The 24,001-nt window shown below is 46.3% G+C and overlaps 15 non-coding genes across 15 annotated transcripts; all 15 read left to right on the top strand.

The window, feature by feature from the left end:
• The first annotated feature begins 1,063 nt into the window (after positions 1 to 1,063).
• Positions 1,064 to 1,254, top strand: LOC142292653 (U2 spliceosomal RNA). Its single transcript, XR_012750772.1, has one exon. It is a non-coding gene; the product is annotated as a U2 spliceosomal RNA (small nuclear RNA).
• Positions 1,255 to 2,641: 1,387 nt separating this feature from the next.
• Positions 2,642 to 2,832, top strand: LOC142292665 (U2 spliceosomal RNA). Its single transcript, XR_012750778.1, has one exon. It is a non-coding gene; the product is annotated as a U2 spliceosomal RNA (small nuclear RNA).
• A 1,387-nt stretch (positions 2,833 to 4,219) lies between these two features.
• Positions 4,220 to 4,410, top strand: LOC142292676 (U2 spliceosomal RNA). Its single transcript, XR_012750783.1, has one exon. It is a non-coding gene; the product is annotated as a U2 spliceosomal RNA (small nuclear RNA).
• A 1,386-nt stretch (positions 4,411 to 5,796) lies between these two features.
• Positions 5,797 to 5,987, top strand: LOC142292688 (U2 spliceosomal RNA). Its single transcript, XR_012750784.1, has one exon. It is a non-coding gene; the product is annotated as a U2 spliceosomal RNA (small nuclear RNA).
• Positions 5,988 to 7,374: 1,387 nt separating this feature from the next.
• Positions 7,375 to 7,565, top strand: LOC142292700 (U2 spliceosomal RNA). The gene has a single exon (XR_012750785.1). It is a non-coding gene; the product is annotated as a U2 spliceosomal RNA (small nuclear RNA).
• A 1,387-nt stretch (positions 7,566 to 8,952) lies between these two features.
• Positions 8,953 to 9,143, top strand: LOC142292712 (U2 spliceosomal RNA). The gene has a single exon (XR_012750786.1). It is a non-coding gene; the product is annotated as a U2 spliceosomal RNA (small nuclear RNA).
• Positions 9,144 to 10,530: 1,387 nt separating this feature from the next.
• On the top strand, positions 10,531 to 10,721 carry LOC142292724 (U2 spliceosomal RNA). Its single transcript, XR_012750788.1, has one exon. It is a non-coding gene; the product is annotated as a U2 spliceosomal RNA (small nuclear RNA).
• Positions 10,722 to 12,108: 1,387 nt separating this feature from the next.
• LOC142292736 (U2 spliceosomal RNA) lies at positions 12,109 to 12,299 on the top strand. Its single transcript, XR_012750790.1, has one exon. It is a non-coding gene; the product is annotated as a U2 spliceosomal RNA (small nuclear RNA).
• Positions 12,300 to 13,686: 1,387 nt separating this feature from the next.
• On the top strand, positions 13,687 to 13,877 carry LOC142292748 (U2 spliceosomal RNA). Its single transcript, XR_012750792.1, has one exon. It is a non-coding gene; the product is annotated as a U2 spliceosomal RNA (small nuclear RNA).
• Positions 13,878 to 15,264: 1,387 nt separating this feature from the next.
• LOC142292760 (U2 spliceosomal RNA) lies at positions 15,265 to 15,455 on the top strand. The gene has a single exon (XR_012750794.1). It is a non-coding gene; the product is annotated as a U2 spliceosomal RNA (small nuclear RNA).
• Positions 15,456 to 16,842: 1,387 nt separating this feature from the next.
• On the top strand, positions 16,843 to 17,033 carry LOC142292771 (U2 spliceosomal RNA). Its single transcript, XR_012750805.1, has one exon. It is a non-coding gene; the product is annotated as a U2 spliceosomal RNA (small nuclear RNA).
• A 1,387-nt stretch (positions 17,034 to 18,420) lies between these two features.
• On the top strand, positions 18,421 to 18,611 carry LOC142292783 (U2 spliceosomal RNA). The gene has a single exon (XR_012750816.1). It is a non-coding gene; the product is annotated as a U2 spliceosomal RNA (small nuclear RNA).
• A 1,387-nt stretch (positions 18,612 to 19,998) lies between these two features.
• LOC142293075 (U2 spliceosomal RNA) lies at positions 19,999 to 20,189 on the top strand. The gene has a single exon (XR_012751085.1). It is a non-coding gene; the product is annotated as a U2 spliceosomal RNA (small nuclear RNA).
• Positions 20,190 to 21,576: 1,387 nt separating this feature from the next.
• LOC142292795 (U2 spliceosomal RNA) lies at positions 21,577 to 21,767 on the top strand. The gene has a single exon (XR_012750822.1). It is a non-coding gene; the product is annotated as a U2 spliceosomal RNA (small nuclear RNA).
• Positions 21,768 to 23,153: 1,386 nt separating this feature from the next.
• On the top strand, positions 23,154 to 23,344 carry LOC142292807 (U2 spliceosomal RNA). The gene has a single exon (XR_012750827.1). It is a non-coding gene; the product is annotated as a U2 spliceosomal RNA (small nuclear RNA).
• The last annotated feature ends 657 nt before the right edge of the window (positions 23,345 to 24,001 follow it).

The following is a 24,001-nucleotide window of genomic DNA, read 5'->3' on the forward strand; positions in this document are numbered from 1 at the left end:
TAACATCTAGAATTGGCATCTGGTGCGATCTCTCCGCTTCCACTCCAAAGAAAGTTACCTGTTTATTCCTATCATGCATTGGTTTTTGGGGTTTTCTTTGAGTAATGATGATCTCTTTAGTAGTCTGTTGGCGCCCTCTCCTGGAGGAATAGTTTGCTTGCTCTTGGACATTCTAAAAGAGAGGTCATGATAGACATTGAGCTTCTGAGCTCAATTGGGGACAGTCATGGGTGATGAATGTTTGCAACCTACTGCGAAGCCTCATACCGCAATATAAGGAACGTCAAATACTAAGAAAGGGCGGCCTATGAAAGAATTACTACTTTCAATAAGTACACTTAAACGGCTAATTGGGAATAGAAAAACTGTAAAAAGCCCTCTGAGAAAGCCCCCCTCTAACCTTTGATAGTAAGCTTTTCTGTAGTCAGCCTGTTGATGTATTTTCCGTTTGAACTGTGCACAACATGAAGAGACGGAACACTGGCGGCTTGTCACAATGCCCCCCGATGACATCACAATAGCGCTGCTGCCTAGAAAACAAGCTGCGCAGAAGAAGTTGTTCTTTGGGTGGGAGGGTGGGCTAGTGGAAGGAGGGGGCAATCTCTTTTTTTCCCGGGTGGTAGGGGGATGACAGGAGAAGGGAAGCGGGTGGTGAGAAAGGTACAGAGGGCAGGGTTTGGGGGCTGGGAAGGAAAGGGAAAAGATTAGGGTTTGGGGATGATGAAAGGGCTTTCTACGGGTAAGGATGGCAAAGGGTGGCAGTGACGGAAAGTCAGGCAACCTGTCCTGTCCGTCTTTTTGTATCGTGAATTGGAAAGACTGCAAGGGGGAGGGGAGTTGCTTGCGCCCTAAAGGAGGAGTTATTCAGATTCATTGCAGTGGGCGGCGGCTGCAAAACGCACCATTCTTCTTGTTTTGGCTCTGCAAAGCAGCCTTTTCAAGGGTTGGCTTGGGTGACAAAATGTCTTGTGTAGGCGTGGGTTTGTCTCCCTCTCGCTCTCTCTCCCTAAGATGTGTCCGGCATAGGCCAGGGTGCCACTCGAGGCCCAAACCAATTCTGGTTATCGCTTCTCGGCCTTTTGGCTAAGATCAAGTGTAGTATCTGTTCTTATCAGTTTAATATCTGATACGTCCCCTATCTGGGGACCATATATTAAATGGATTTTTAGAACAGGGAGATGGAAAAAGAGCTTGCTCTGTCCACTCCACGCATTGACCTGGTATTGCAGTACCTCCAGGAACGGTGCACCCCTTCTTAACCCAGTTTCCAAAAGCAGAACTCAATTCACCTGATTCATATTAGCCCGATTTAATGAATTGGAAGAAAGCATACGTCTTCATATGCACCTCAATTTGGCCCATTCACTTTTCACACTTCCTCCTTTTGTTTTTTATCTTTCACACTTTTGACTTTCTTTATTCATCCAAATAGCAAACTCATCACCACTCAACCTGACCAACTCGGCTATGTCCCCGTGCTGCAGTTCTCTGTCTTATCTAGATCATTTGCAATTGAATGGAATAGATCCCTTTTGGACAAAGTGGATTCACCTGCTGCTGCAGTGACCACAGGTGTGATAACATCTAGAATTGGCATCTGGTGCGATCTCTCCGCTTCCACTCCAAAGAAAGTTACCTGTTTATTCCTATCATGCATTGGTTTTTGGGGTTTTCTTTGAGTAATGATGATCTCTTTAGTAGTCTGTTGGCGCCCTCTCCTGGAGGAATAGTTTGCTTGCTCTTGGACATTCTAAAAGAGAGGTCATGATAGACATTGAGCTTCTGAGCTCAATTGGGGACAGTCATGGGTGATGAATGTTTGCAACCTACTGCGAAGCCTCATACCGCAATATAAGGAACGTCAAATACTAAGAAAGGGCGGCCTATGAAAGAATTACTACTTTCAATAAGTACACTTAAACGGCTAATTGGGAATAGAAAAACTGTAAAAAGCCCTCTGAGAAAGCCCCCCTCTAACCTTTGATAGTAAGCTTTTCTGTAGTCTGCCTGTTGATGTATTTTCCGTTTGAACTGTGCACAACATGAAGAGACGGAACACTGGCGGCTTGTCACAATGCCCCCCGATGACATCACAATAGCGCTGCTGCCTAGAAAACAAGCTGCGCAGAAGAAGTTGTTCTTTGGGTGGGAGGGTGGGCTAGTGGAAGGAGGGGGCAATCTCTTTTTTTCCCGGGTGGTAGGGGGATGACAGGAGAAGGGAAGCGGGTGGTGAGAAAGGTACAGAGGGCAGGGTTTGGGGGCTGGGAAGGAAAGGGAAAAGATTAGGGTTTGGGGATGATGAAAGGGCTTTCTACGGGTAAGGATGGCAAAGGGTGGCAGTGACGGAAAGTCAGGCAACCTGTCCTGTCCGTCTTTTTGTATCGTGAATTGGAAAGACTGCAAGGGGGAGGGGAGTTGCTTGCGCCCTAAAGGAGGAGTTATTCAGATTCATTGCAGTGGGCGGCGGCTGCAAAACGCACCATTCTTCTTGTTTTGGCTCTGCAAAGCAGCCTTTTCAAGGGTTGGCTTGGGTGACAAAATGTCTTGTGTAGGCGTGGGTTTGTCTCCCTCTCGCTCTCTCTCCCTAAGATGTGTCCGGCATAGGCCAGGGTGCCACTCGAGGCCCAAACCAATTCTGGTTATCGCTTCTCGGCCTTTTGGCTAAGATCAAGTGTAGTATCTGTTCTTATCAGTTTAATATCTGATACGTCCCCTATCTGGGGACCATATATTAAATGGATTTTTAGAACAGGGAGATGGAAAAAGAGCTTGCTCTGTCCACTCCACGCATTGACCTGGTATTGCAGTACCTCCAGGAACGGTGCACCCCTTCTTAACCCAGTTTCCAAAAGCAGAACTCAATTCACCTGATTCATATTAGCCCGATTTAATGAATTGGAAGAAAGCATACGTCTTCATATGCACCTCAATTTGGCCCATTCACTTTTCACACTTCCTCCTTTTGTTTTTTATCTTTCACACTTTTGACTTTCTTTATTCATCCAAATAGCAAACTCATCACCACTCAACCTGACCAACTCGGCTATGTCCCCGTGCTGCAGTTCTCTGTCTTATCTAGATCATTTGCAATTGAATGGAATAGATCCCTTTTGGACAAAGTGGATTCACCTGCTGCTGCAGTGACCACAGGTGTGATAACATCTAGAATTGGCATCTGGTGCGATCTCTCCGCTTCCACTCCAAAGAAAGTTACCTGTTTATTCCTATCATGCATTGGTTTTTGGGGTTTTCTTTGAGTAATGATGATCTCTTTAGTAGTCTGTTGGCGCCCTCTCCTGGAGGAATAGTTTGCTTGCTCTTGGACATTCTAAAAGAGAGGTCATGATAGACATTGAGCTTCTGAGCTCAATTGGGGACAGTCATGGGTGATGAATGTTTGCAACCTACTGCGAAGCCTCATACCGCAATATAAGGAACGTCAAATACTAAGAAAGGGCGGCCTATGAAAGAATTACTACTTTCAATAAGTACACTTAAACGGCTAATTGGGAATAGAAAAACTGTAAAAAGCCCTCTGAGAAAGCCCCCCTCTAACCTTTGATAGTAAGCTTTTCTGTAGTCTGCCTGTTGATGTATTTTCCGTTTGAACTGTGCACAACATGAAGAGACGGAACACTGGCGGCTTGTCACAATGCCCCCCGATGACATCACAATAGCGCTGCTGCCTAGAAAACAAGCTGCGCAGAAGAAGTTGTTCTTTGGGTGGGAGGGTGGGCTAGTGGAAGGAGGGGGCAATCTCTTTTTTTCCCGGGTGGTAGGGGGATGACAGGAGAAGGGAAGCGGGTGGTGAGAAAGGTACAGAGGGCAGGGTTTGGGGGCTGGGAAGGAAAGGGAAAAGATTAGGGTTTGGGGATGATGAAAGGGCTTTCTACGGGTAAGGATGGCAAAGGGTGGCAGTGACGGAAAGTCAGGCAACCTGTCCTGTCCGTCTTTTTGTATCGTGAATTGGAAAGACTGCAAGGGGGAGGGGAGTTGCTTGCGCCCTAAAGGAGGAGTTATTCAGATTCATTGCAGTGGGCGGCGGCTGCAAAACGCACCATTCTTCTTGTTTTGGCTCTGCAAAGCAGCCTTTTCAAGGGTTGGCTTGGGTGACAAAATGTCTTGTGTAGGCGTGGGTTTGTCTCCCTCTCGCTCTCTCTCCCTAAGATGTGTCCGGCATAGGCCAGGGTGCCACTCGAGGCCCAAACCAATTCTGGTTATCGCTTCTCGGCCTTTTGGCTAAGATCAAGTGTAGTATCTGTTCTTATCAGTTTAATATCTGATACGTCCCCTATCTGGGGACCATATATTAAATGGATTTTTAGAACAGGGAGATGGAAAAAGAGCTTGCTCTGTCCACTCCACGCATTGACCTGGTATTGCAGTACCTCCAGGAACGGTGCACCCCTTCTTAACCCAGTTTCCAAAAGCAGAACTCAATTCACCTGATTCATATTAGCCCGATTTAATGAATTGGAAGAAAGCATACGTCTTCATATGCACCTCAATTTGGCCCATTCACTTTTCACACTTCCTCCTTTTGTTTTTTATCTTTCACACTTTTGACTTTCTTTATTCATCCAAATAGCAAACTCATCACCACTCAACCTGACCAACTCGGCTATGTCCCCGTGCTGCGTTCTCTGTCTTATCTAGATCATTTGCAATTGAATGGAATAGATCCCTTTTGGACAAAGTGGATTCACCTGCTGCTGCAGTGACCACAGGTGTGATAACATCTAGAATTGGCATCTGGTGCGATCTCTCCGCTTCCACTCCAAAGAAAGTTACCTGTTTATTCCTATCATGCATTGGTTTTTGGGGTTTTCTTTGAGTAATGATGATCTCTTTAGTAGTCTGTTGGCGCCCTCTCCTGGAGGAATAGTTTGCTTGCTCTTGGACATTCTAAAAGAGAGGTCATGATAGACATTGAGCTTCTGAGCTCAATTGGGGACAGTCATGGGTGATGAATGTTTGCAACCTACTGCGAAGCCTCATACCGCAATATAAGGAACGTCAAATACTAAGAAAGGGCGGCCTATGAAAGAATTACTACTTTCAATAAGTACACTTAAACGGCTAATTGGGAATAGAAAAACTGTAAAAAGCCCTCTGAGAAAGCCCCCCTCTAACCTTTGATAGTAAGCTTTTCTGTAGTCTGCCTGTTGATGTATTTTCCGTTTGAACTGTGCACAACATGAAGAGACGGAACACTGGCGGCTTGTCACAATGCCCCCCGATGACATCACAATAGCGCTGCTGCCTAGAAAACAAGCTGCGCAGAAGAAGTTGTTCTTTGGGTGGGAGGGTGGGCTAGTGGAAGGAGGGGGCAATCTCTTTTTTTCCCGGGTGGTAGGGGGATGACAGGAGAAGGGAAGCGGGTGGTGAGAAAGGTACAGAGGGCAGGGTTTGGGGGCTGGGAAGGAAAGGGAAAAGATTAGGGTTTGGGGATGATGAAAGGGCTTTCTACGGGTAAGGATGGCAAAGGGTGGCAGTGACGGAAAGTCAGGCAACCTGTCCTGTCCGTCTTTTTGTATCGTGAATTGGAAAGACTGCAAGGGGGAGGGGAGTTGCTTGCGCCCTAAAGGAGGAGTTATTCAGATTCATTGCAGTGGGCGGCGGCTGCAAAACGCACCATTCTTCTTGTTTTGGCTCTGCAAAGCAGCCTTTTCAAGGGTTGGCTTGGGTGACAAAATGTCTTGTGTAGGCGTGGGTTTGTCTCCCTCTCGCTCTCTCTCCCTAAGATGTGTCCGGCATAGGCCAGGGTGCCACTCGAGGCCCAAACCAATTCTGGTTATCGCTTCTCGGCCTTTTGGCTAAGATCAAGTGTAGTATCTGTTCTTATCAGTTTAATATCTGATACGTCCCCTATCTGGGGACCATATATTAAATGGATTTTTAGAACAGGGAGATGGAAAAAGAGCTTGCTCTGTCCACTCCACGCATTGACCTGGTATTGCAGTACCTCCAGGAACGGTGCACCCCTTCTTAACCCAGTTTCCAAAAGCAGAACTCAATTCACCTGATTCATATTAGCCCGATTTAATGAATTGGAAGAAAGCATACGTCTTCATATGCACCTCAATTTGGCCCATTCACTTTTCACACTTCCTCCTTTTGTTTTTTATCTTTCACACTTTTGACTTTCTTTATTCATCCAAATAGCAAACTCATCACCACTCAACCTGACCAACTCGGCTATGTCCCCGTGCTGCAGTTCTCTGTCTTATCTAGATCATTTGCAATTGAATGGAATAGATCCCTTTTGGACAAAGTGGATTCACCTGCTGCTGCAGTGACCACAGGTGTGATAACATCTAGAATTGGCATCTGGTGCGATCTCTCCGCTTCCACTCCAAAGAAAGTTACCTGTTTATTCCTATCATGCATTGGTTTTTGGGGTTTTCTTTGAGTAATGATGATCTCTTTAGTAGTCTGTTGGCGCCCTCTCCTGGAGGAATAGTTTGCTTGCTCTTGGACATTCTAAAAGAGAGGTCATGATAGACATTGAGCTTCTGAGCTCAATTGGGGACAGTCATGGGTGATGAATGTTTGCAACCTACTGCGAAGCCTCATACCGCAATATAAGGAACGTCAAATACTAAGAAAGGGCGGCCTATGAAAGAATTACTACTTTCAATAAGTACACTTAAACGGCTAATTGGGAATAGAAAAACTGTAAAAAGCCCTCTGAGAAAGCCCCCCTCTAACCTTTGATAGTAAGCTTTTCTGTAGTCTGCCTGTTGATGTATTTTCCGTTTGAACTGTGCACAACATGAAGAGACGGAACACTGGCGGCTTGTCACAATGCCCCCCGATGACATCACAATAGCGCTGCTGCCTAGAAAACAAGCTGCGCAGAAGAAGTTGTTCTTTGGGTGGGAGGGTGGGCTAGTGGAAGGAGGGGGCAATCTCTTTTTTTCCCGGGTGGTAGGGGGATGACAGGAGAAGGGAAGCGGGTGGTGAGAAAGGTACAGAGGGCAGGGTTTGGGGGCTGGGAAGGAAAGGGAAAAGATTAGGGTTTGGGGATGATGAAAGGGCTTTCTACGGGTAAGGATGGCAAAGGGTGGCAGTGACGGAAAGTCAGGCAACCTGTCCTGTCCGTCTTTTTGTATCGTGAATTGGAAAGACTGCAAGGGGGAGGGGAGTTGCTTGCGCCCTAAAGGAGGAGTTATTCAGATTCATTGCAGTGGGCGGCGGCTGCAAAACGCACCATTCTTCTTGTTTTGGCTCTGCAAAGCAGCCTTTTCAAGGGTTGGCTTGGGTGACAAAATGTCTTGTGTAGGCGTGGGTTTGTCTCCCTCTCGCTCTCTCTCCCTAAGATGTGTCCGGCATAGGCCAGGGTGCCACTCGAGGCCCAAACCAATTCTGGTTATCGCTTCTCGGCCTTTTGGCTAAGATCAAGTGTAGTATCTGTTCTTATCAGTTTAATATCTGATACGTCCCCTATCTGGGGACCATATATTAAATGGATTTTTAGAACAGGGAGATGGAAAAAGAGCTTGCTCTGTCCACTCCACGCATTGACCTGGTATTGCAGTACCTCCAGGAACGGTGCACCCCTTCTTAACCCAGTTTCCAAAAGCAGAACTCAATTCACCTGATTCATATTAGCCCGATTTAATGAATTGGAAGAAAGCATACGTCTTCATATGCACCTCAATTTGGCCCATTCACTTTTCACACTTCCTCCTTTTGTTTTTTATCTTTCACACTTTTGACTTTCTTTATTCATCCAAATAGCAAACTCATCACCACTCAACCTGACCAACTCGGCTATGTCCCCGTGCTGCAGTTCTCTGTCTTATCTAGATCATTTGCAATTGAATGGAATAGATCCCTTTTGGACAAAGTGGATTCACCTGCTGCTGCAGTGACCACAGGTGTGATAACATCTAGAATTGGCATCTGGTGCGATCTCTCCGCTTCCACTCCAAAGAAAGTTACCTGTTTATTCCTATCATGCATTGGTTTTTGGGGTTTTCTTTGAGTAATGATGATCTCTTTAGTAGTCTGTTGGCGCCCTCTCCTGGAGGAATAGTTTGCTTGCTCTTGGACATTCTAAAAGAGAGGTCATGATAGACATTGAGCTTCTGAGCTCAATTGGGGACAGTCATGGGTGATGAATGTTTGCAACCTACTGCGAAGCCTCATACCGCAATATAAGGAACGTCAAATACTAAGAAAGGGCGGCCTATGAAAGAATTACTACTTTCAATAAGTACACTTAAACGGCTAATTGGGAATAGAAAAACTGTAAAAAGCCCTCTGAGAAAGCCCCCCTCTAACCTTTGATAGTAAGCTTTTCTGTAGTCTGCCTGTTGATGTATTTTCCGTTTGAACTGTGCACAACATGAAGAGACGGAACACTGGCGGCTTGTCACAATGCCCCCCGATGACATCACAATAGCGCTGCTGCCTAGAAAACAAGCTGCGCAGAAGAAGTTGTTCTTTGGGTGGGAGGGTGGGCTAGTGGAAGGAGGGGGCAATCTCTTTTTTTCCCGGGTGGTAGGGGGATGACAGGAGAAGGGAAGCGGGTGGTGAGAAAGGTACAGAGGGCAGGGTTTGGGGGCTGGGAAGGAAAGGGAAAAGATTAGGGTTTGGGGATGATGAAAGGGCTTTCTACGGGTAAGGATGGCAAAGGGTGGCAGTGACGGAAAGTCAGGCAACCTGTCCTGTCCGTCTTTTTGTATCGTGAATTGGAAAGACTGCAAGGGGGAGGGGAGTTGCTTGCGCCCTAAAGGAGGAGTTATTCAGATTCATTGCAGTGGGCGGCGGCTGCAAAACGCACCATTCTTCTTGTTTTGGCTCTGCAAAGCAGCCTTTTCAAGGGTTGGCTTGGGTGACAAAATGTCTTGTGTAGGCGTGGGTTTGTCTCCCTCTCGCTCTCTCTCCCTAAGATGTGTCCGGCATAGGCCAGGGTGCCACTCGAGGCCCAAACCAATTCTGGTTATCGCTTCTCGGCCTTTTGGCTAAGATCAAGTGTAGTATCTGTTCTTATCAGTTTAATATCTGATACGTCCCCTATCTGGGGACCATATATTAAATGGATTTTTAGAACAGGGAGATGGAAAAAGAGCTTGCTCTGTCCACTCCACGCATTGACCTGGTATTGCAGTACCTCCAGGAACGGTGCACCCCTTCTTAACCCAGTTTCCAAAAGCAGAACTCAATTCACCTGATTCATATTAGCCCGATTTAATGAATTGGAAGAAAGCATACGTCTTCATATGCACCTCAATTTGGCCCATTCACTTTTCACACTTCCTCCTTTTGTTTTTTATCTTTCACACTTTTGACTTTCTTTATTCATCCAAATAGCAAACTCATCACCACTCAACCTGACCAACTCGGCTATGTCCCCGTGCTGCAGTTCTCTGTCTTATCTAGATCATTTGCAATTGAATGGAATAGATCCCTTTTGGACAAAGTGGATTCACCTGCTGCTGCAGTGACCACAGGTGTGATAACATCTAGAATTGGCATCTGGTGCGATCTCTCCGCTTCCACTCCAAAGAAAGTTACCTGTTTATTCCTATCATGCATTGGTTTTTGGGGTTTTCTTTGAGTAATGATGATCTCTTTAGTAGTCTGTTGGCGCCCTCTCCTGGAGGAATAGTTTGCTTGCTCTTGGACATTCTAAAAGAGAGGTCATGATAGACATTGAGCTTCTGAGCTCAATTGGGGACAGTCATGGGTGATGAATGTTTGCAACCTACTGCGAAGCCTCATACCGCAATATAAGGAACGTCAAATACTAAGAAAGGGCGGCCTATGAAAGAATTACTACTTTCAATAAGTACACTTAAACGGCTAATTGGGAATAGAAAAACTGTAAAAAGCCCTCTGAGAAAGCCCCCCTCTAACCTTTGATAGTAAGCTTTTCTGTAGTCTGCCTGTTGATGTATTTTCCGTTTGAACTGTGCACAACATGAAGAGACGGAACACTGGCGGCTTGTCACAATGCCCCCCGATGACATCACAATAGCGCTGCTGCCTAGAAAACAAGCTGCGCAGAAGAAGTTGTTCTTTGGGTGGGAGGGTGGGCTAGTGGAAGGAGGGGGCAATCTCTTTTTTTCCCGGGTGGTAGGGGGATGACAGGAGAAGGGAAGCGGGTGGTGAGAAAGGTACAGAGGGCAGGGTTTGGGGGCTGGGAAGGAAAGGGAAAAGATTAGGGTTTGGGGATGATGAAAGGGCTTTCTACGGGTAAGGATGGCAAAGGGTGGCAGTGACGGAAAGTCAGGCAACCTGTCCTGTCCGTCTTTTTGTATCGTGAATTGGAAAGACTGCAAGGGGGAGGGGAGTTGCTTGCGCCCTAAAGGAGGAGTTATTCAGATTCATTGCAGTGGGCGGCGGCTGCAAAACGCACCATTCTTCTTGTTTTGGCTCTGCAAAGCAGCCTTTTCAAGGGTTGGCTTGGGTGACAAAATGTCTTGTGTAGGCGTGGGTTTGTCTCCCTCTCGCTCTCTCTCCCTAAGATGTGTCCGGCATAGGCCAGGGTGCCACTCGAGGCCCAAACCAATTCTGGTTATCGCTTCTCGGCCTTTTGGCTAAGATCAAGTGTAGTATCTGTTCTTATCAGTTTAATATCTGATACGTCCCCTATCTGGGGACCATATATTAAATGGATTTTTAGAACAGGGAGATGGAAAAAGAGCTTGCTCTGTCCACTCCACGCATTGACCTGGTATTGCAGTACCTCCAGGAACGGTGCACCCCTTCTTAACCCAGTTTCCAAAAGCAGAACTCAATTCACCTGATTCATATTAGCCCGATTTAATGAATTGGAAGAAAGCATACGTCTTCATATGCACCTCAATTTGGCCCATTCACTTTTCACACTTCCTCCTTTTGTTTTTTATCTTTCACACTTTTGACTTTCTTTATTCATCCAAATAGCAAACTCATCACCACTCAACCTGACCAACTCGGCTATGTCCCCGTGCTGCAGTTCTCTGTCTTATCTAGATCATTTGCAATTGAATGGAATAGATCCCTTTTGGACAAAGTGGATTCACCTGCTGCTGCAGTGACCACAGGTGTGATAACATCTAGAATTGGCATCTGGTGCGATCTCTCCGCTTCCACTCCAAAGAAAGTTACCTGTTTATTCCTATCATGCATTGGTTTTTGGGGTTTTCTTTGAGTAATGATGATCTCTTTAGTAGTCTGTTGGCGCCCTCTCCTGGAGGAATAGTTTGCTTGCTCTTGGACATTCTAAAAGAGAGGTCATGATAGACATTGAGCTTCTGAGCTCAATTGGGGACAGTCATGGGTGATGAATGTTTGCAACCTACTGCGAAGCCTCATACCGCAATATAAGGAACGTCAAATACTAAGAAAGGGCGGCCTATGAAAGAATTACTACTTTCAATAAGTACACTTAAACGGCTAATTGGGAATAGAAAAACTGTAAAAAGCCCTCTGAGAAAGCCCCCCTCTAACCTTTGATAGTAAGCTTTTCTGTAGTCTGCCTGTTGATGTATTTTCCGTTTGAACTGTGCACAACATGAAGAGACGGAACACTGGCGGCTTGTCACAATGCCCCCCGATGACATCACAATAGCGCTGCTGCCTAGAAAACAAGCTGCGCAGAAGAAGTTGTTCTTTGGGTGGGAGGGTGGGCTAGTGGAAGGAGGGGGCAATCTCTTTTTTTCCCGGGTGGTAGGGGGATGACAGGAGAAGGGAAGCGGGTGGTGAGAAAGGTACAGAGGGCAGGGTTTGGGGGCTGGGAAGGAAAGGGAAAAGATTAGGGTTTGGGGATGATGAAAGGGCTTTCTACGGGTAAGGATGGCAAAGGGTGGCAGTGACGGAAAGTCAGGCAACCTGTCCTGTCCGTCTTTTTGTATCGTGAATTGGAAAGACTGCAAGGGGGAGGGGAGTTGCTTGCGCCCTAAAGGAGGAGTTATTCAGATTCATTGCAGTGGGCGGCGGCTGCAAAACGCACCATTCTTCTTGTTTTGGCTCTGCAAAGCAGCCTTTTCAAGGGTTGGCTTGGGTGACAAAATGTCTTGTGTAGGCGTGGGTTTGTCTCCCTCTCGCTCTCTCTCCCTAAGATGTGTCCGGCATAGGCCAGGGTGCCACTCGAGGCCCAAACCAATTCTGGTTATCGCTTCTCGGCCTTTTGGCTAAGATCAAGTGTAGTATCTGTTCTTATCAGTTTAATATCTGATACGTCCCCTATCTGGGGACCATATATTAAATGGATTTTTAGAACAGGGAGATGGAAAAAGAGCTTGCTCTGTCCACTCCACGCATTGACCTGGTATTGCAGTACCTCCAGGAACGGTGCACCCCTTCTTAACCCAGTTTCCAAAAGCAGAACTCAATTCACCTGATTCATATTAGCCCGATTTAATGAATTGGAAGAAAGCATACGTCTTCATATGCACCTCAATTTGGCCCATTCACTTTTCACACTTCCTCCTTTTGTTTTTTATCTTTCACACTTTTGACTTTCTTTATTCATCCAAATAGCAAACTCATCACCACTCAACCTGACCAACTCGGCTATGTCCCCGTGCTGCAGTTCTCTGTCTTATCTAGATCATTTGCAATTGAATGGAATAGATCCCTTTTGGACAAAGTGGATTCACCTGCTGCTGCAGTGACCACAGGTGTGATAACATCTAGAATTGGCATCTGGTGCGATCTCTCCGCTTCCACTCCAAAGAAAGTTACCTGTTTATTCCTATCATGCATTGGTTTTTGGGGTTTTCTTTGAGTAATGATGATCTCTTTAGTAGTCTGTTGGCGCCCTCTCCTGGAGGAATAGTTTGCTTGCTCTTGGACATTCTAAAAGAGAGGTCATGATAGACATTGAGCTTCTGAGCTCAATTGGGGACAGTCATGGGTGATGAATGTTTGCAACCTACTGCGAAGCCTCATACCGCAATATAAGGAACGTCAAATACTAAGAAAGGGCGGCCTATGAAAGAATTACTACTTTCAATAAGTACACTTAAACGGCTAATTGGGAATAGAAAAACTGTAAAAAGCCCTCTGAGAAAGCCCCCCTCTAACCTTTGATAGTAAGCTTTTCTGTAGTCTGCCTGTTGATGTATTTTCCGTTTGAACTGTGCACAACATGAAGAGACGGAACACTGGCGGCTTGTCACAATGCCCCCCGATGACATCACAATAGCGCTGCTGCCTAGAAAACAAGCTGCGCAGAAGAAGTTGTTCTTTGGGTGGGAGGGTGGGCTAGTGGAAGGAGGGGGCAATCTCTTTTTTTCCCGGGTGGTAGGGGGATGACAGGAGAAGGGAAGCGGGTGGTGAGAAAGGTACAGAGGGCAGGGTTTGGGGGCTGGGAAGGAAAGGGAAAAGATTAGGGTTTGGGGATGATGAAAGGGCTTTCTACGGGTAAGGATGGCAAAGGGTGGCAGTGACGGAAAGTCAGGCAACCTGTCCTGTCCGTCTTTTTGTATCGTGAATTGGAAAGACTGCAAGGGGGAGGGGAGTTGCTTGCGCCCTAAAGGAGGAGTTATTCAGATTCATTGCAGTGGGCGGCGGCTGCAAAACGCACCATTCTTCTTGTTTTGGCTCTGCAAAGCAGCCTTTTCAAGGGTTGGCTTGGGTGACAAAATGTCTTGTGTAGGCGTGGGTTTGTCTCCCTCTCTCTCTCTCTCCCTAAGATGTGTCCGGCATAGGCCAGGGTGCCACTCGAGGCCCAAACCAATTCTGGTTATCGCTTCTCGGCCTTTTGGCTAAGATCAAGTGTAGTATCTGTTCTTATCAGTTTAATATCTGATACGTCCCCTATCTGGGGACCATATATTAAATGGATTTTTAGAACAGGGAGATGGAAAAAGAGCTTGCTCTGTCCACTCCACGCATTGACCTGGTATTGCAGTACCTCCAGGAACGGTGCACCCCTTCTTAACCCAGTTTCCAAAAGCAGAACTCAATTCACCTGATTCATATTAGCCCGATTTAATGAATTGGAAGAAAGCATACGTCTTCATATGCACCTCAATTTGGCCCATTCACTTTTCACACTTCCTCCTTTTGTTTTTTATCTTTCACACTTTTGACTTTCTTTATTCATCCAAATAGCAAACTCATCACCACTCAACCTGACCAACTCGGCTATGTCCCCGTGCTGCAGTTCTCTGTCTTATCTAGATCATTTGCAATTGAATGGAATAGATCCCTTTTGGACAAAGTGGATTCACCTGCTGCTGCAGTGACCACAGGTGTGATAACATCTAGAATTGGCATCTGGTGCGATCTCTCCGCTTCCACTCCAAAGAAAGTTACCTGTTTATTCCTATCATGCATTGGTTTTTGGGGTTTTCTTTGAGTAATGATGATCTCTTTAGTAGTCTGTTGGCGCCCTCTCCTGGAGGAATAGTTTGCTTGCTCTTGGACATTCTAAAAGAGAGGTCATGATAGACATTGAGCTTCTGAGCTCAATTGGGGACAGTCATGGGTGATGAATGTTTGCAACCTACTGCGAAGCCTCATACCGCAATATAAGGAACGTCAAATACTAAGAAAGGGCGGCCTATGAAAGAATTACTACTTTCAATAAGTACACTTAAACGGCTAATTGGGAATAGAAAAACTGTAAAAAGCCCTCTGAGAAAGCCCCCCTCTAACCTTTGATAGTAAGCTTTTCTGTAGTCTGCCTGTTGATGTATTTTCCGTTTGAACTGTGCACAACATGAAGAGACGGAACACTGGCGGCTTGTCACAATGCCCCCCGATGACATCACAATAGCGCTGCTGCCTAGAAAACAAGCTGCGCAGAAGAAGTTGTTCTTTGGGTGGGAGGGTGGGCTAGTGGAAGGAGGGGGCAATCTCTTTTTTTCCCGGGTGGTAGGGGGATGACAGGAGAAGGGAAGCGGGTGGTGAGAAAGGTACAGAGGGCAGGGTTTGGGGGCTGGGAAGGAAAGGGAAAAGATTAGGGTTTGGGGATGATGAAAGGGCTTTCTACGGGTAAGGATGGCAAAGGGTGGCAGTGACGGAAAGTCAGGCAACCTGTCCTGTCCGTCTTTTTGTATCGTGAATTGGAAAGACTGCAAGGGGGAGGGGAGTTGCTTGCGCCCTAAAGGAGGAGTTATTCAGATTCATTGCAGTGGGCGGCGGCTGCAAAACGCACCATTCTTCTTGTTTTGGCTCTGCAAAGCAGCCTTTTCAAGGGTTGGCTTGGGTGACAAAATGTCTTGTGTAGGCGTGGGTTTGTCTCCCTCTCGCTCTCTCTCCCTAAGATGTGTCCGGCATAGGCCAGGGTGCCACTCGAGGCCCAAACCAATTCTGGTTATCGCTTCTCGGCCTTTTGGCTAAGATCAAGTGTAGTATCTGTTCTTATCAGTTTAATATCTGATACGTCCCCTATCTGGGGACCATATATTAAATGGATTTTTAGAACAGGGAGATGGAAAAAGAGCTTGCTCTGTCCACTCCACGCATTGACCTGGTATTGCAGTACCTCCAGGAACGGTGCACCCCTTCTTAACCCAGTTTCCAAAAGCAGAACTCAATTCACCTGATTCATATTAGCCCGATTTAATGAATTGGAAGAAAGCATACGTCTTCATATGCACCTCAATTTGGCCCATTCACTTTTCACACTTCCTCCTTTTGTTTTTTATCTTTCACACTTTTGACTTTCTTTATTCATCCAAATAGCAAACTCATCACCACTCAACCTGACCAACTCGGCTATGTCCCCGTGCTGCAGTTCTCTGTCTTATCTAGATCATTTGCAATTGAATGGAATAGATCCCTTTTGGACAAAGTGGATTCACCTGCTGCTGCAGTGACCACAGGTGTGATAACATCTAGAATTGGCATCTGGTGCGATCTCTCCGCTTCCACTCCAAAGAAAGTTACCTGTTTATTCCTATCATGCATTGGTTTTTGGGGTTTTCTTTGAGTAATGATGATCTCTTTAGTAGTCTGTTGGCGCCCTCTCCTGGAGGAATAGTTTGCTTGCTCTTGGACATTCTAAAAGAGAGGTCATGATAGACATTGAGCTTCTGAGCTCAATTGGGGACAGTCATGGGTGATGAATGTTTGCAACCTACTGCGAAGCCTCATACCGCAATATAAGGAACGTCAAATACTAAGAAAGGGCGGCCTATGAAAGAATTACTACTTTCAATAAGTACACTTAAACGGCTAATTGGGAATAGAAAAACTGTAAAAAGCCCTCTGAGAAAGCCCCCCTCTAACCTTTGATAGTAAGCTTTTCTGTAGTCTGCCTGTTGATGTATTTTCCGTTTGAACTGTGCACAACATGAAGAGACGGAACACTGGCGGCTTGTCACAATGCCCCCCGATGACATCACAATAGCGCTGCTGCCTAGAAAACAAGCTGCGCAGAAGAAGTTGTTCTTTGGGTGGGAGGGTGGGCTAGTGGAAGGAGGGGGCAATCTCTTTTTTTCCCGGGTGGTAGGGGGATGACAGGAGAAGGGAAGCGGGTGGTGAGAAAGGTACAGAGGGCAGGGTTTGGGGGCTGGGAAGGAAAGGGAAAAGATTAGGGTTTGGGGATGATGAAAGGGCTTTCTACGGGTAAGGATGGCAAAGGGTGGCAGTGACGGAAAGTCAGGCAACCTGTCCTGTCCGTCTTTTTGTATCGTGAATTGGAAAGACTGCAAGGGGGAGGGGAGTTGCTTGCGCCCTAAAGGAGGAGTTATTCAGATTCATTGCAGTGGGCGGCGGCTGCAAAACGCACCATTCTTCTTGTTTTGGCTCTGCAAAGCAGCCTTTTCAAGGGTTGGCTTGGGTGACAAAATGTCTTGTGTAGGCGTGGGTTTGTCTCCCTCTCGCTCTCTCTCCCTAAGATGTGTCCGGCATAGGCCAGGGTGCCACTCGAGGCCCAAACCAATTCTGGTTATCGCTTCTCGGCCTTTTGGCTAAGATCAAGTGTAGTATCTGTTCTTATCAGTTTAATATCTGATACGTCCCCTATCTGGGGACCATATATTAAATGGATTTTTAGAACAGGGAGATGGAAAAAGAGCTTGCTCTGTCCACTCCACGCATTGACCTGGTATTGCAGTACCTCCAGGAACGGTGCACCCCTTCTTAACCCAGTTTCCAAAAGCAGAACTCAATTCACCTGATTCATATTAGCCCGATTTAATGAATTGGAAGAAAGCATACGTCTTCATATGCACCTCAATTTGGCCCATTCACTTTTCACACTTCCTCCTTTTGTTTTTTATCTTTCACACTTTTGACTTTCTTTATTCATCCAAATAGCAAACTCATCACCACTCAACCTGACCAACTCGGCTATGTCCCCGTGCTGCAGTTCTCTGTCTTATCTAGATCATTTGCAATTGAATGGAATAGATCCCTTTTGGACAAAGTGGATTCACCTGCTGCTGCAGTGACCACAGGTGTGATAACATCTAGAATTGGCATCTGGTGCGATCTCTCCGCTTCCACTCCAAAGAAAGTTACCTGTTTATTCCTATCATGCATTGGTTTTTGGGGTTTTCTTTGAGTAATGATGATCTCTTTAGTAGTCTGTTGGCGCCCTCTCCTGGAGGAATAGTTTGCTTGCTCTTGGACATTCTAAAAGAGAGGTCATGATAGACATTGAGCTTCTGAGCTCAATTGGGGACAGTCATGGGTGATGAATGTTTGCAACCTACTGCGAAGCCTCATACCGCAATATAAGGAACGTCAAATACTAAGAAAGGGCGGCCTATGAAAGAATTACTACTTTCAATAAGTACACTTAAACGGCTAATTGGGAATAGAAAAACTGTAAAAAGCCCTCTGAGAAAGCCCCCCTCTAACCTTTGATAGTAAGCTTTTCTGTAGTCTGCCTGTTGATGTATTTTCCGTTTGAACTGTGCACAACATGAAGAGACGGAACACTGGCGGCTTGTCACAATGCCCCCCGATGACATCACAATAGCGCTGCTGCCTAGAAAACAAGCTGCGCAGAAGAAGTTGTTCTTTGGGTGGGAGGGTGGGCTAGTGGAAGGAGGGGGCAATCTCTTTTTTTCCCGGGTGGTAGGGGGATGACAGGAGAAGGGAAGCGGGTGGTGAGAAAGGTACAGAGGGCAGGGTTTGGGGGCTGGGAAGGAAAGGGAAAAGATTAGGGTTTGGGGATGATGAAAGGGCTTTCTACGGGTAAGGATGGCAAAGGGTGGCAGTGACGGAAAGTCAGGCAACCTGTCCTGTCCGTCTTTTTGTATCGTGAATTGGAAAGACTGCAAGGGGGAGGGGAGTTGCTTGCGCCCTAAAGGAGGAGTTATTCAGATTCATTGCAGTGGGCGGCGGCTGCAAAACGCACCATTCTTCTTGTTTTGGCTCTGCAAAGCAGCCTTTTCAAGGGTTGGCTTGGGTGACAAAATGTCTTGTGTAGGCGTGGGTTTGTCTCCCTCTCGCTCTCTCTCCCTAAGATGTGTCCGGCATAGGCCAGGGTGCCACTCGAGGCCCAAACCAATTCTGGTTATCGCTTCTCGGCCTTTTGGCTAAGATCAAGTGTAGTATCTGTTCTTATCAGTTTAATATCTGATACGTCCCCTATCTGGGGACCATATATTAAATGGATTTTTAGAACAGGGAGATGGAAAAAGAGCTTGCTCTGTCCACTCCACGCATTGACCTGGTATTGCAGTACCTCCAGGAACGGTGCACCCCTTCTTAACCCAGTTTCCAAAAGCAGAACTCAATTCACCTGATTCATATTAGCCCGATTTAATGAATTGGAAGAAAGCATACGTCTTCATATGCACCTCAATTTGGCCCATTCACTTTTCACACTTCCTCCTTTTGTTTTTTATCTTTCACACTTTTGACTTTCTTTATTCATCCAAATAGCAAACTCATCACCACTCAACCTGACCAACTCGGCTATGTCCCCGTGCTGCAGTTCTCTGTCTTATCTAGATCATTTGCAATTGAATGGAATAGATCCCTTTTGGACAAAGTGGATTCACCTGCTGCTGCAGTGACCACAGGTGTGATAACATCTAGAATTGGCATCTGGTGCGATCTCTCCGCTTCCACTCCAAAGAAAGTTACCTGTTTATTCCTATCATGCATTGGTTTTTGGGGTTTTCTTTGAGTAATGATGATCTCTTTAGTAGTCTGTTGGCGCCCTCTCCTGGAGGAATAGTTTGCTTGCTCTTGGACATTCTAAAAGAGAGGTCATGATAGACATTGAGCTTCTGAGCTCAATTGGGGACAGTCATGGGTGATGAATGTTTGCAACCTACTGCGAAGCCTCATACCGCAATATAAGGAACGTCAAATACTAAGAAAGGGCGGCCTATGAAAGAATTACTACTTTCAATAAGTACACTTAAACGGCTAATTGGGAATAGAAAAACTGTAAAAAGCCCTCTGAGAAAGCCCCCCTCTAACCTTTGATAGTAAGCTTTTCTGTAGTCTGCCTGTTGATGTATTTTCCGTTTGAACTGTGCACAACATGAAGAGACGGAACACTGGCGGCTTGTCACAATGCCCCCCGATGACATCACAATAGCGCTGCTGCCTAGAAAACAAGCTGCGCAGAAGAAGTTGTTCTTTGGGTGGGAGGGTGGGCTAGTGGAAGGAGGGGGCAATCTCTTTTTTTCCCGGGTGGTAGGGGGATGACAGGAGAAGGGAAGCGGGTGGTGAGAAAGGTACAGAGGGCAGGGTTTGGGGGCTGGGAAGGAAAGGGAAAAGATTAGGGTTTGGGGATGATGAAAGGGCTTTCTACGGGTAAGGATGGCAAAGGGTGGCAGTGACGGAAAGTCAGGCAACCTGTCCTGTCCGTCTTTTTGTATCGTGAATTGGAAAGACTGCAAGGGGGAGGGGAGTTGCTTGCGCCCTAAAGGAGGAGTTATTCAGATTCATTGCAGTGGGCGGCGGCTGCAAAACGCACCATTCTTCTTGTTTTGGCTCTGCAAAGCAGCCTTTTCAAGGGTTGGCTTGGGTGACAAAATGTCTTGTGTAGGCGTGGGTTTGTCTCCCTCTCGCTCTCTCTCCCTAAGATGTGTCCGGCATAGGCCAGGGTGCCACTCGAGGCCCAAACCAATTCTGGTTATCGCTTCTCGGCCTTTTGGCTAAGATCAAGTGTAGTATCTGTTCTTATCAGTTTAATATCTGATACGTCCCCTATCTGGGGACCATATATTAAATGGATTTTTAGAACAGGGAGATGGAAAAAGAGCTTGCTCTGTCCACTCCACGCATTGACCTGGTATTGCAGTACCTCCAGGAACGGTGCACTTCTTAACCCAGTTTCCAAAAGCAGAACTCAATTCACCTGATTCATATTAGCCCGATTTAATGAATTGGAAGAAAGCATACGTCTTCATATGCACCTCAATTTGGCCCATTCACTTTTCACACTTCCTCCTTTTGTTTTTTATCTTTCACACTTTTGACTTTCTTTATTCATCCAAATAGCAAACTCATCACCACTCAACCTGACCAACTCGGCTATGTCCCCGTGCTGCAGTTCTCTGTCTTATCTAGATCATTTGCAATTGAATGGAATAGATCCCTTTTGGACAAAGTGGATTCACCTGCTGCTGCAGTGACCACAGGTGTGATAACATCTAGAATTGGCATCTGGTGCGATCTCTCCGCTTCCACTCCAAAGAAAGTTACCTGTTTATTCCTATCATGCATTGGTTTTTGGGGTTTTCTTTGAGTAATGATGATCTCTTTAGTAGTCTGTTGGCGCCCTCTCCTGGAGGAATAGTTTGCTTGCTCTTGGACATTCTAAAAGAGAGGTCATGATAGACATTGAGCTTCTGAGCTCAATTGGGGACAGTCATGGGTGATGAATGTTTGCAACCTACTGCGAAGCCTCATACCGCAATATAAGGAACGTCAAATACTAAGAAAGGGCGGCCTATGAAAGAATTACTACTTTCAATAAGTACACTTAAACGGCTAATTGGGAATAGAAAAACTGTAAAAAGCCCTCTGAGAAAGCCCCCCTCTAACCTTTGATAGTAAGCTTTTCTGTAGTCTGCCTGTTGATGTATTTTCCGTTTGAACTGTGCACAACATGAAGAGACGGAACACTGGCGGCTTGTCACAATGCCCCCCGATGACATCACAATAGCGCTGCTGCCTAGAAAACAAGCAGCTGCGCAGAAGAAGTTGTTCTTTGGGTGGGAGGGTGGGCTAGTGGAAGGAGGGGGCAATCTCTTTTTTTCCCGGGTGGTAGGGGGATGACAGGAGAAGGGAAGCGGGTGGTGAGAAAGGTACAGAGGGCAGGGTTTGGGGGCTGGGAAGGAAAGGGAAAAGATTAGGGTTTGGGGATGATGAAAGGGCTTTCTACGGGTAAGGATGGCAAAGGGTGGCAGTGACGGAAAGTCAGGCAACCTGTCCTGTCCGTCTTTTTGTATCGTGAATTGGAAAGACTGCAAGGGGGAGGGGAGTTGCTTGCGCCCTAAAGGAGGAGTTATTCAGATTCATTGCAGTGGGCGGCGGCTGCAAAACGCACCATTCTTCTTGTTTTGGCTCTGCAAAGCAGCCTTTTCAAGGGTTGGCTTGGGTGACAAAATGTCTTGTGTAGGCGTGGGTTTGTCTCCCTCTCGCTCTCTCTCCCTAAGATGTGTCCGGCATAGGCCAGGGTGCCACTCGAGGCCCAAACCAATTCTGGTTATCGCTTCTCGGCCTTTTGGCTAAGATCAAGTGTAGTATCTGTTCTTATCAGTTTAATATCTGATACGTCCCCTATCTGGGGACCATATATTAAATGGATTTTTAGAACAGGGAGATGGAAAAAGAGCTTGCTCTGTCCACTCCACGCATTGACCTGGTATTGCAGTACCTCCAGGAACGGTGCACCCCTTCTTAACCCAGTTTCCAAAAGCAGAACTCAATTCACCTGATTCATATTAGCCCGATTTAATGAATTGGAAGAAAGCATACGTCTTCATATGCACCTCAATTTGGCCCATTCACTTTTCACACTTCCTCCTTTTGTTTTTTATCTTTCACACTTTTGACTTTCTTTATTCATCCAAATAGCAAACTCATCACCACTCAACCTGACCAACTCGGCTATGTCCCCGTGCTGCAGTTCTCTGTCTTATCTAGATCATTTGCAATTGAATGGAATAGATCCCTTTTGGACAAAGTGGATTCACCTGCTGCTGCAGTGACCACAGGTGTGATAACATCTAGAATTGGCATCTGGTGCGATCTCTCCGCTTCCACTCCAAAGAAAGTTACCTGTTTATTCCTATCATGCATTGGTTTTTGGGGTTTTCTTTGAGTAATGATGATCTCTTTAGTAGTCTGTTGGCGCCCTCTCCTGGAGGAATAGTTTGCTTGCTCTTGGACATTCTAAAAGAGAGGTCATGATAGACATTGAGCTTCTGAGCTCAATTGGGGACAGTCATGGGTGATGAATGTTTGCAACCTACTGCGAAGCCTCATACCGCAATATAAGAACGTCAAATACTAAGAAAGGGCGGCCTATGAAAGAATTACTACTTTCAATAAGTACACTTAAACGGCTAATTGGGAATAGAAAAACTGTAAAAAGCCCTCTGAGAAAGCCCCCCTCTAACCTTTGATAGTAAGCTTTTCTGTAGTCTGCCTGTTGATGTATTTTCCGTTTGAACTGTGCACAACATGAAGAGACGGAACACTGGCGGCTTGTCACAATGCCCCCCGATGACATCACAATAGCGCTGCTGCCTAGAAAACAAGCTGCGCAGAAGAAGTTGTTCTTTGGGTGGGAGGGTGGGCTAGTGGAAGGAGGGGGCAATCTCTTTTTTTCCCGGGTGGTAGGGGGATGACAGGAGAAGGGAAGCGGGTGGTGAGAAAGGTACAGAGGGCAGGGTTTGGGGGCTGGGAAGGAAAGGGAAAAGATTAGGGTTTGGGGATGATGAAAGGGCTTTCTACGGGTAAGGATGGCAAAGGGTGGCAGTGACGGAAAGTCAGGCAACCTGTCCTGTCCGTCTTTTTGTATCGTGAATTGGAAAGACTGCAAGGGGGAGGGGAGTTGCTTGCGCCCTAAAGGAGGAGTTATTCAGATTCATTGCAGTGGGCGGCGGCTGCAAAACGCACCATTCTTCTTGTTTTGGCTCTGCAAAGCAGCCTTTTCAAGGGTTGGCTTGGGTGACAAAATGTCTTGTGTAGGCGTGGGTTTGTCTCCCTCTCGCTCTCTCTCCCTAAGATGTGTCCGGCATAGGCCAGGGTGCCACTCGAGGCCCAAACCAATTCTGGTTATCGCTTCTCGGCCTTTTGGCTAAGATCAAGTGTAGTATCTGTTCTTATCAGTTTAATATCTGATACGTCCCCTATCTGGGGACCATATATTAAATGGATTTTTAGAACAGGGAGATGGAAAAAGAGCTTGCTCTGTCCACTCCACGCATTGACCTGGTATTGCAGTACCTCCAGGAACGGTGCACCCCTTCTTAACCCAGTTTCCAAAAGCAGAACTCAATTCACCTGATTCATATTAGCCCGATTTAATGAATTGGAAGAAAGCATACGTCTTCATATGCACCTCAATTTGGCCCATTCACTTTTCACACTTCCTCCTTTTGTTTTTTATCTTTCACACTTTTGACTTTCTTTATTCATCCAAATAGCAAACTCATCACCACTCAACCTGACCAACTCGGCTATGTCCCCGTGCTGCAGTTCTCTGTCTTATCTAGATCATTTGCAATTGAATGGAATAGATCCCTTTTGGACAAAGTGGATTCACCTGCTGCTGCCAGTGACCACAGGTGTGATAACATCTAGAATTGGCATCTGGTGCGATCTCTCCGCTTCCACTCCAAAGAAAGTTACCTGTTTATTCCTATCATGCATTGGTTTTTGGGGTTTTCTTTGAGTAATGATGATCTCTTTAGTAGTCTGTTGGCGCCCTCTCCTGGAGGAATAGTTTGCTTGCTCTTGGACATTCTAAAAGAGAGGTCATGATAGACATTGAGCTTCTGAGCTCAATTGGGGACAGTCATGGGTGATGAATGTTTGCAACCTACTGCGAAGCCTCATACCGCAATATAAGGAACGTCAAATACTAAGAAAGGGCGGCCTATGAAAGAATTACTACTTTCAATAA

This window comes from Anomaloglossus baeobatrachus, chromosome 2 (genome assembly GCF_048569485.1).
Source record: "Anomaloglossus baeobatrachus isolate aAnoBae1 chromosome 2, aAnoBae1.hap1, whole genome shotgun sequence".
In the NCBI taxonomy this organism is placed as follows: Eukaryota; Metazoa; Chordata; class Amphibia; order Anura; family Aromobatidae; genus Anomaloglossus; species Anomaloglossus baeobatrachus.